At 40.4% G+C, this 12,331-nt stretch overlaps 1 protein-coding gene across 9 annotated transcripts in view; it reads right to left on the reverse strand.

Annotated features, from left to right (window-relative positions):
* The window catches only part of si:ch211-278a6.1 (SRC kinase signaling inhibitor 1), a 117,603-nt gene that overhangs the window by 44,773 nt on the left and 60,499 nt on the right, over window positions 1-12,331 (reverse strand). The gene's annotated exons all lie outside the window — the stretch shown is intronic.

Here is a 12,331-nt window from a genome sequence, read left to right on the forward strand (position 1 = left end):
ATTACAACTAGTTAATGCATTATATATGCATTATAAGGGTTAACATATGGAGAAATGGTGGTTGGCTATGAATACTAAGTGTCTTACAATAACCTCTAGAATGGTAAATGAATATAGAACATCGTGCATTTTTACACAGAAATAGTTTGTAGTTCATGTACTGTACTCATATTGGACCAAATAGCAAATTAACTGTATAAACATCTAATTTAAAGCAGGTAGAGAAAATGTTAAAAATCCAAAATGGATACAACTGGTGAGAAGCAGAGTATAAAAGTGCTGAGGCTTAATAAGGCTGTATGAAGTGGACCATCTGTATATTAAGGGCTCATCAGCAGCATTAGCAGGAGCTAAGTGAGTAAGCAGCAGAGGACGGCTCCTCAGGGCAGGAGCAACAAATGGACTGTTAATAAACGCACAGGAAGAGAGGAAGCCAGCCAGATGGGGGCCCAACGGAGCTGCAACGCTCTCCAGTGGACACACCTTAACACAGAGGAAGCCTGTAAAGGGCAGAAGGTCTGTGATCATTTCAACACAGCTGCAATCAGTCCGCATGCCCATCGTGAACCCATTTCTCTCTCTATTCATCCTCGGAGAGATATCACACTCAACTGTTTCAACACTGTGCCCTTACATCCACCATATTATGAAGTGCTGATAAACTGAGAAGGGGTGAAGCGCAATGGACTGACCTCCTGGCTAATAGCATTAGCATTGAGCTCTCTGCTGAGCATAAAGGCTGCCGGTCATATTCATCTGGCCCACTCGCAGACTGGCAGATCTCTGGTTTACACTTCATTAGGCCGGAGCTTATTGTCAATCAGCTAACAAGGACCTGACACAAGGGCCCCATTACAATGGCTGGCAAAGCCGGGCCTATGAGGCTTATTATTGTGACCGAGCATCCACAACATGCAGTGAAAAGCTGAGTAGGCTACTGCCAATAGATAAACATAAAACTACGAAGAAAATGAAACACTGCGTCGACAAAACAATGTAGCCTTATCAACCGCATAAAGTTTAAGTCCTTAGAGAAGTTAAAATGCTAAACAAGCTGATGTCTTGCCAAAGGAAATGAACTCTAGTTTTTAAAGATTTGCATCTCTTTGTACCACTGGTTTGGAATACAGCCAGAAAACTTTCTGCAGTTTATGGTTCTTTCTTGAGTTGTGTACAAAGCCACCAGCATGAGCAGCACAGCGGGAGAAAGATATGTGTGGGCAGCAGAGCAAGAATAGAAAGTTATTCATCTCTACTTTCGTCATTCGCAGCCAATGTATTTCCACATAAGCTGGCAGACAATAACCCTGACAGCCAAAACAATCTGTGCAAACCCACGCAATGGCAGCGTAATTTAAACGTACATAAAAGAGCCTTAATGGGGTGGGTTTCTGGTGACCGCTCTATCGCGAGAAAGCAGGGATTGTTGTCAGTAAGTCTGGATCTCCGGCAGGCCAAATTGCTGCTTTATAGACGGAGAACCTTCAGGAAAAGATGCAGCATGTTGGTCGACGAAATAATAGAAGATCTGAATAACAACGTGAGGCCACAATCAGGACCGATAGAATTTGAGCTCAGCCAATGAGGCCTCGGCTGCACTGCCAAAGATAGGGAGCACAGTCAAGAGCTTTCACCTGCCTAAATAAAACAACCAGCTGCGGAGACTTAAGAGATAAGATAAGACAAACAGGCAGGGAGAAATGACCTGCATGGAGAAAAATATACTACAAGGCAAAAATAATAAAACCTCCAATACAACCGGGAGTCCATCTCCATTTGTTGTTACTATCTGTATGCAAAAAAGCTTAAAACCGCCTTTCTTCAGGGGAGTTTGAACCACTGTTTGAAGCTGATCCATAAAAACAATGACAAATGGATTCATATTTATTGGAATTAAAAGTAAAACATTTCTGTTTAATACATTTTCTTCTGATTCGCCAGTCTACACCGCCTTCAGGAGGTTATTTTTTACATGTAGTGAAAATCAGTCCGTGTCATGAGGCATTTGCCAACTCACCCACAACAAATATCATCACACAAACATAATATTCTGTAACATCAAAGCAATATCCTGGACCACATATTTCCAAAGGGAAAGGTGCCTTTTGATATACAGTTTCCTGCTGAACTTGACTTTAAATTGTGGGAGAGGAGCTGCTGCTCATCGTATGCATGGACATAAGGTGTGGAGAATCACAAGGTGAGGAAAGTGGATTGGGTTTGCTTTGATGGATTTAGAGGCGGTGTAGCTTTATAATGTAGGCATGTTAAACAAGTGGGTCAGAGGGAGTGGAGGGGTGTAAAGTAGCTCCAGTCTCAGAAGGAGCTGCAGACTGCACAAACAGGGCAGGATTCTTTAATAGCTTAATCCAAATTCAAAGGTACTTCAACTCTCTTCCTGCTTAAGGCTACATTAAATACTTGTGTATTATTAATTTTATTTGAAAACGCATGTACAGTATGTACTTGGGAGGATGCTAATATACACTTTCTGTCCAAAACACAAATATATCAAGTAAACCATCATAAATGAGACATAAGGCAATCATTCAAATTTGAAAAGCTGAAATATGAGATTAATTTTCTATTGAACGACTATATGTTTTAGAATGACTAAAAAGTGGAAAAAGTTTTAGAAAAAAAGGTTTCGCAGAGACCAGACGGATTGATATGAAGTGTTTTGTGATGTAGAAATGTTAATAATTCATGTGTACTGAAAATGAGTCTCTGAATAGTGTCTGTCAACTCTGAGGCACATACAGTACAGCACAAGGTCTTCTCTCTGTGATTTAAATAGTCTCGCCTGCGCACCAGTTAAACATCAGGGATAAGAAGTGCCATCAGTGAATAAATAAACAAGAAGGTATTAAATTGAATATGATATCGCAGGTTTAATGAAGTCCATGAGACAGAACTTTCTATGCAGAACATTGAGACAACGTTAAAGTGTGTTTACACTTCAGATATGCTCACCTACACGATCTAGATGAAAGGCATAACTTTTTATTTAATCAGAGAAGTTTATATAGATAATTGTATTGACGCCTGCTAATAAAATGCCAAAGTAAGAGTCCTCTCTGTCACTTTAAATGATTCTGTATTCAAAACTAGATGTTAGTAATCTGTTTATTCATTGACATTTGATCAAATATATGGATTAATTCAATTATTATACAGGTCATTGATTTTTGCCTCTGTGTGGTTCTGTTGCTTGTTTTTTTTACATGAAAAAAAAAAATGTGTAGTTATCTTTGATCTGTGTTCAATATCAGATTACTATGTAGTGGCTTTTAATCTTTTAATGGTAATATTTAAACCAAGCATTAAATCCTCCATCGTATCTATTCTCAAGTCTCTTTTATTCTTCCATGTTGAGCTCGTTCTCCATGCGATGTCCTCCCCCTGAAGGTGTGTCGTTATGCAGATGTTTGAGGGTGGCAAGGCTTCTCCATCCGATACAGAGCCTAATTTACTGCGAGCATGACAGGGCTCCTTGTGGGATGCCGGACGTGACAGCATAGGTGGGATAGACCAGCTGAATATTAACCGGAACGAGGGAAGAGGTCAAATCAAGTAGAAGTGGCTGCAAACTGCTAATCCGGCATGTCAATTAATACTACAGGCAACAGGAAATAAGCCAATCAGCAAGGCTTGAAGCTGTTGGCAATTGTAACTCTATTCGCTCCAGTGGGAACAGTTTAAACAAATAACTAGAAGACTGTAAGACCACCAATCAGGCTTCTAGAAACTCTCCAAGTCAGTTCTCAAGAACCTATTAGGGGGTTGCATTTCACATAATATTAAATCTTAAAATGACAGCTGTGGGTAATATCACCCACAGGAATATGAGAACAGTTGGGCCTTAACCATAACGTGCTGCTGTTGACTCTTTAGGATGTTATTTCTATGAAGACTTCCCCTGCTAAATAATTACAAATCCTGCAAAAGGACTGGCAAGTGACTGCAAGGTACGCTATCAAACAGACCTTGAAATGTACTACAGCAAGTACAGTAGTAGACACTCGAGTTTCATAAAGCGACTAAACTTGAAAGGGTAACATTTGTTTCCATCTCTCCTATCTCATTCTTTTAGTGTTCTAGCTGGATTTGTTTTCTCTCTTCACTTGCAACAATGAGGCTCCAGGTAAAAAGGTACATAAAAGCAGCAGCTTGTTCACTTCACTCTTTTTTTCTCTCTCCATTAAGGTATTCTCTGAAAGCTCAGAGGCACCGCTGTGGCAGGAGAGGAGAGTTAAAAGGGGTGAAATTGACGCTTGGGGATTGATAGCAAGACTTCAGAAAAGCTCAAAGCCTATGTGTCTGCATTGTCTGACGAAGTAACGGGCGGAGACGGTGATAGGCTCACATTAAAAACTGACAGAAGCAACTGCAATCTGTTGCTCCACACAAGCTGATCATGCCCTCTTGATTAGTCCTCCTAATACATGGAAAATAAGATGATTGACATGGCCATCTTGTTCACCTATTGCTCTTCCCTGTCTATCCATCAGCCGTCTACGACCCACCCACTTTCGACTTTAGTTTCCCAGGGCAACACTGGGGACTACTGTAGAGGCAGCCTAGTTAAAATTGCAGCAGAAAAAGCACCTGTTAATACACAAAGGCATGCACTCAGACAAATCGAGCATGCTACGGCTCCACAGCTCTATGGGGCCGTCTGGAGCTGAAAACTAAAATGCATGTGTGAATTTGTCTGGAGGAAAAATGCAACAGAAGCTGGATATATATAAATGTGACAGACTGGGTGCTGCTGGTGGGGGTAGTGACATCATAATGCACCTCTTTGTTCACTCGTCATCTTGCTAAAAGCCGGCTGTCTTTTTCATGAACAACAGAGGTCCGCCAGCAGGTGAGAAAGCCTCTTAATTAAAGTCAGTCAGCGCATTACTGCGACTGGGTGTCAGGAAGAAGCTCCAGCCACACCTCATCACATCAGCGCTGCTCAGTTTACCTCACTAGGCGGATGCTGCCTTCAATGAGATGCTAGATAGAGAGAGCGGAGTGATTGAAATGGAAAATAAGACGTTTGGACAGCATGGAGACTCCATGCCTGCCTGCATACGGAGTTACTTCAAACAGTTTGCACCTCCTCTGACAGAAAGGCCTGGACCTCTGATCTCCACAGGGCTCAGAATTGACTGGTAGAGAAAGGTGGCAGGGGCTCAGTCAGAGACCTGCACTGCATGGAGAGCAGCTTAAATCAACCTCCAGGCATTTTATTTATTGTTTAATAAGCCACCATACTTAGGCATATACCTAGAGTCATTCGTTTTTATCATCTCATCTAGGGCTGAACGATTAATCGATTTTAAATCGAAATCGCGATTTGAAATGATGCGATGATCAAATCACAAAGCCTGCGATTTTTTTTTACATTCTTTTACATTTTTTTGTTTTTGTTTTGTTCTTCTTGTGTGTCAGTCATCCACACCAATCAGAAGTGCTGTGCTCCACATGTACCAGTCATTGTTAACCAATCAGAAGTGGCCCATGATAGTAGGTGATAGACAGATTGATCCAATCACCTGCTAAGTATTTTTAAAATACTTTTCCAAATGGCTTCCAATGGAGCTTTCCTAGATGGTTTGGTGAAACAAACCATCTGAGTCAGGTTAGTAGTGCTCCATCACATGTTTACATCTATTACAGGGTGAATCTTAAACTGAAGCTTGACTTTAAAGCAACCCAACGGAAGTTTCATGTAAGTTTAGTTCTTTCACTCGTAGCTCGGGCTGCGGGGGTGCTAGAGACGGGAGCACGTTGATACGACCTTCCTAGCCGGAGTTCTGGCCGCATTTTACAATAAACTTCCGTTGGGTCGCTTAAAAACAAATATCGCAAATGAAATCGCAATATCTGTCAGAAAAAATCGCAATTAGATTTTTTCCCAAAATCGTGTAGCCCTAATCTCATCACATCAAATCATGTAATGAAAAGACATTTGGAATATTTATAACCTTATGGCGGATTAACAATACAAAATTGAAGGTAGATTTTTTCCCCACACAACACTGACTGGAAACTAGTGGCTTTCTGAAAAGCAGGAAAGTGCACAGAAAACCCTAGAAAATGATGGTTGATTGGAATTCAGCAGTAATATAAAGTGTTCATTACCCTCACCCATGCAAAGCCATCAGAACAATGGCAAAAGTTTAGCCAGTAAAAAAGAAAACAGATTAACACAAGAATAATGGTGGTGTTGGGGTGGTGACACCTATTATTTAGAATGTAGACACTCATTTAGTTTCCAAATCATTCTAATATTATAGCCCATAAACTAAAGAGGGGGTGTTACACACAGTGAATGACGGAGGGAGCCGACTCCAGGCCTTAGTCATCATAAAATTCAAGCTGCTGACAACACAACCACATTCAGGACATGAACTGTAATAAGCTTGGTCTACTGCCACATGTACATAAACAACAACCATAAACACATCGAGCGCCAGGCAGTGCAGACAAATATTCCTGAACAACATGTACATGCTACATGATGACTATTCCATTTTGTATTATCTTGGTGGTATCTGATACCTCATTCATAATATTTCTCAAGTTATAAATATCAACAGGGTGGATTCTTTCTGAAACAAAGGCTAAAATCTGTGTCCTCCAGTTTAAGGCAGCCTTTCTACACCCATGTCCATTCTACTTTGTGCAGTTCTTCTGTAACCAGAGGGGACCTGATGTACAGTTAAATAAAGCAAGGCTGAGGAAACTGCAACAGAAGGGTAAACATGTCCTCCCCAAATGTGTACAACATAAAACAAAGAAACAACATTTAGATAGCAGAGCAAACACACAAATATCTATCTGTACATGGTCAATTCTTCCTGCTGCCGTCAGGGATGGACGTACTGCTTCAAATGCCCAGTGAGCTTTCAGGCTAATTCCAAAGGATTCAGCAGAGCAGCACGATTCAGCAGAGCAGCACGATTCAGCAGAGCAGCACGATGCAGCGCGATGCAGTGCGCTGCAGCGTGCTGCTGGGCCAGCGCGCCAAGCAATAAAACAAAACAAAGAATGATTTTGCAGTCGGGGAACAATGTTGTCTTGTCCTCACAAAATGACCACACTGAACTGCGACACAAGTGATTTAAAAGAATCAATGGATTTGTCTTGTTTTTACAAATGAAAACATGTAATGTCTATTTGGTATTTAATGGTGGTTTAAGAACTAATTACTAAGAGTTGCTGCCCATCACTACATGTTTCCATTTATAATGGGAACCTCCATTTACAGTTCACTAAGAAATCACGCACTCAATAACAATATGAATAGCTTAACGGTAGGGGTGCAACGATCAGTCAATTTAACGATAAACCAGCCAATAGCATCTATGCAGAATAAAACATTTGAAACTCTTTTAGAGACGCATTTTTCAATTCCATCGCCTTTCTGTGTCATTGTTTCCTTCCAAGCACACCCTTCTCTACAGACCCCAGCAATACAATTGTCAAGTCTTATCTTAGTTGCTTTTTATGAGTTGAGTAAAATGGGCATATGATATCGTCTTATATCCATCGTATATATATATATATATATATATATATATATATATATATATATATATACCACCAATCTTCCACGATATGATTTCAATTCAATTATTGGGCCTATATATATCAGTGTTTCCCAGGTTTACTGCTTTGGAGGGGTGCTGCCTGAGCGGGGGGGGTTATTGTTATTTGAGCAGAGAGAGGAGCTGTGGATTATTGTTATCGGTTAATGCATCAGTGTTTCTTACGGTCAAAAACACTAAACTCACAACTTAAAATGAAAGTGTTTAGTTTATTTAATAAAAGAGCACATGTTCAATGTGAAAAGTGACAGTAGATATAGATTAGTTGCTATTTGGTGCTATATATATAAAAAATAAAAAATAATAAAAATAAAAAATATATAATTTCAGGGGGGGCACGGGGCTCCGTTGGCGGGGCACAGCGCCCCTCCAAGACATTGGTAGGGGAAACACTGTATATATATATTCAATAATTGAATTGAAATCATATCGTGGAAGATTGGTGGTATCAGCAAACAATCAGATAAAAAACGATATATTCTGACGAAACAAAAAATAAAAGCCACCAATTAGCAGCTGTTGATTTCAATAAAACAATAATTACTAAAGATAAGATCTGTTTCTTTCTTCACAGGAATACTAAAACGCAGACCAAGCATGGAAAGAACAGACTCTCCTGAGGGGTCGACAGTGACTCTTATCATGCAAACAGTCCCACTCTGTCAGAGCAGGCGGAGGAAAACACACAATCTGCTAGTTGTTTTTTCCGTATGTAGCTCACACATCGCCACATATCTCCCTTTAGAAAACACATTAAACACGTGGAAAGCATTGCCACTGCAAAGGAAAGACACACACACCAAAGTCTACTTCACTGCACAGCCTGGCCTGAAGTGGAACCACTGTTGGTAAAAAATAAAAAGCGGGCAAAAAAACACTCAGGTGGAGGTCACTGGTAATAGAGATCCCCCCGCGATGGCTCCCAAGGACTTCATACTAAATCACTCTGGAAAATAGGTCATTATCTGTCCCATAAGTCCTGTAATGTTAGGGGCATGCACACTCACGTGCACACACACAGACACCCAGATGCATGTTGGTGCATAAAATGTAGAGGACCCAGTGACTGAAATGTGACGGTTGGGATAACATTTGGTGGAGAAGCTTAAGCAGTAAAGAAAATCTTAGGACATAAGTGGAGGATTTAAGAAGCCTTCCTCATCAGAGCTGATTCACACAGCATCTGCATATTCATGTGATGAGCCGGGTTATTATGAAGGAGGGAGTAACGCCAGAGGAAGGAGGCGCTGAGGGAGTTATAAATCTTTGCACGATTCCTGTGTTTCTGCTTTGTAGGTGTACACTCAGAGTGTGCCCGTGTGTGTGTACCTAAAATACACATTGCAAACTGGCATGAAAAGTATTTTATACGATTTTTTGTATAGTCACAAACTACCAGAAAGCTACATGTAATGTTAAAGGGGTCGTGTGCAGTGATGAATCCACTGAGAATTATCTGCAGCTCTGCAATTCTTCCTACAAATGTAGTGTTATGGTTCAGTCTCAACACTAGCTTTCTTTTTCTTAATAGGGTTCAATGAACTTGTATATTTCTCTTTGTCTCCTGTAATGGAGCATAGGCTATTGTTTAATTATACATGAGACAAACTGCATTGGGCCATGTCAGTGTTGTGTTTCTGTCAGCTTGTTATTCTCCTGAACCCACGTGGTCAGGTGGAAAACAGATATTCATGCATCTTTAAAAGGTAACACCTGTAACACAAAGCAATGTTTTCCTGTGTGGGTTCCCTGTATTCTTTGTTCTGTGCACACATACAGCCTCCTGTCAATGGTTTCACATTCTACACATCTACTGTGCAGCTGGCAGGGAGCACATAGATCAACAACAAAAGGCAGGGAAGAATAAGACTGTTGCAAGTAATGGATGTGAACAAAATGTTCCAAAAAAGGAAGGATGTGCGGACTACACAGGCTAGCTTTAAATAAGGCAAATACACCTTGGTTGTCAAATCAAGACCAACCACACCGTTTTGTTGAATACATTTAGTCAATAGTCAATGTTTTGCAAACAACATACTGCAATAGGCTGCAATGTTAACAGCATTTTCTCAACAATTGTTTTAACACACTTGTAAATGCTTTCCCTGCTTGTGCATTGTATACTTTCTGATATCTGCTTTAATAATAATACTTTTTTATAGCGCTTTTCCTAATGCTCAAAGATGCTTATTATGTATGTGTGAATCCTTGTTATGTTATTCCTACAAGTCATTTCCTATAATTGTTAACAAGTTATGCTGTAAAATAGCCTGTATGTTTAGCAAACCTGCACGGTACAAATTAAGACCAGAAGGATTAAATAAATATCAATTTTACTTTCAGAATGTTATAACAAAAATAAAAGTAATTACAAGCTGCATGTTTAGCAACACATTGCTGGTAGCCTATAAAGGTACAGTAAGACAGTATTCCTTGTTACTGTGCATCACTGGCTGCAGGTTCATTAGGCCGGCTCTGGACAGGGCAGCGCCTCTCACTGTGTCTCGCCTCCAGAGTCCAACACACCGGCAGCATCAGGCTGATTATACAACAGCCTTCTGCAGGCATGTTGCCAAAACTGTCAGAAGCAAACGGGAGGTGTCCAAACTTTGTGGGAGAGTGAGAGCAAGGAGGGCTTTTTAATGATATACTGCAAGAACTAACTTTCACGTTTTTAAATCTCTGAAAGTGCTCCCTTGGGTAAACCCTACGGAGCCCCCTAGGGGACATGGAGAAGAAAAAAAATAATAATTTGAACAGAAAAAAAAAAATAATGTTTTGCGAGATATCGCAAAACCTTTGCGAGATCTCGCAATACTTTTGCGAGATCTCGCAATACGTTTGTACTAAATGAAAAGTATTGCGAGATCTCGCAAAGGGGTTTTGCGAGATCTCGCAATACTTTTCATTTAGTACTTCCTGGTCAGTTCGGCTGCTACGGCAACACAGAAACCACAACAATGGAGTGGTTCGTCGATTTTACTTTGAGCTTGGCCTTAAATATAAAGATATAACATCAGTGCTTGGCAATAGGCACGGGTTTATATATAAAGGGTTTCACATAAGTGAAGACACCTCAAGAAAACACTCAGAGCGAGGGGACATGCACGTTCCTCTGAGCTGAGTTATTGACAGATTCGAATTTCGCGGATCAATAACTCATGAACATAACGTTGTAAAAATACAAACAACATGACTTTACAATCATAGCAAGGTAGACAACGAGCTACAGAGTCGTTTTTATCAGAACAGTTCGATACGCGCCGTCATCCGAGCTAAACATCAATAATGTGTCACAATCCGCAGCTGGAGGAGGGAGAGGAGTGCTTAGGGGACCGTCTACAAACTGCAACGGGGTTTTGCGAGATCTTGCAAAACATTTTTTTATTTTATTTTTTTAAATAATTTTTTTTTTCTTCTCCATGTCCCCTAGTCCATGTCCATGTCTCCGTAAAACCCAGCAGGTACATAATGAAAGGAGTTGAAAAATAATAGTGATGTAGCATTAAAAAAAGTTAAGTGTTTTTCTCCAAGCGGGGAAAAATAATCATATTTTGCTGTGACAATCAGACAGGGTAGATCATAGATTAAATAAATGATCAGAGTATGAAAATATGTTAAAAAGTTTGAGGTGTCTCAGACAAAACAAATGTTATGACACGGAGATATTAACTAATGTCTCTGTGTCGTAATGTGAGCTTCTCAGTGGGACTCAACAATAATTGTAGATCAAGACTTTATTTTATTATAATACTATATATGATTAACCCATATTAATGGGAAGGCTCCAGTACCAAACAAACAAACAAGGCGCTGCGGTAGGAATGCAGGATAATTGCACACAGCATTTTTGTTGTTGTTCTTCTGTCTAATTAAACACTTAAGCGCCACAACAAGATTATTATTAGTAGTGAAAGTCAAAACCCGATTTGTGCTGCTAGGATTGTAAGCCTAAGGTTTCCTAATGATGTGTAATTTGCAGTAAATCTTGTCACCGCTGCTGGTTAAATGAGGGAATTTCAGTTGGAGCAGCACAGTTAAGGTTACCTCTATACGGGACAGGATTACTAAACTGCGTCTGACATGTAGTTTGTTGCCTTCTCTCCCGGCAGACCTGCTGCCAAGCCTCTTGTAGTGGGTATTAGCACACTGCTATTCCCATCGCAGACAGAGCCAATGGGCTAACCTAACAAGCAGTCTCCCACAGGAACACCTCTGTTGTCAGATTAGTTAGGCTCTGGCCAGTGGGTTATCAATCACAGTGGTGAATTACATTACAGATTTAAATTAATTCATCACTTTCATCGTCTGATTAAATGATTTACCAGAACAGATGTAGGCCGGAGCGATGGAGACTAGGGGAATGTGGAAGAGAGGACGTATTCAGCTCCACCGGCCAAACAGAAGTGACTGTGAGCAATGAAACTGAGAAAAATGAGTTTTGAGGTGATAAAAACCACAACTGGGACACAGTTTGACTACATTTCCCTCAGCAGCTGTATCACCTAATGGGTTTTTAACATTCACAAGTATCATTGTACTTGATTTGATATTAAATGAGCTATGATTTTGAGTTCTGAAATGTACGATGAAAGCGTTTGTGACAGAACAAGACTTCTGGCAGTGTGCAGAAGTAGCTGCCGGTTATTAGCACTTAAACTATGCCACAGCAGCGGAGTCCCTGCAAACAAGGACAAACATGAGGTCCTCAGGGAAAGAAGCAAAGG

The sequence above is a fragment of the Gymnodraco acuticeps genome, unplaced genomic scaffold (assembly GCF_902827175.1).
Source record: "Gymnodraco acuticeps unplaced genomic scaffold, fGymAcu1.1, whole genome shotgun sequence".
NCBI classification, from domain to species: Eukaryota; Metazoa; Chordata; class Actinopteri; order Perciformes; family Bathydraconidae; genus Gymnodraco; species Gymnodraco acuticeps.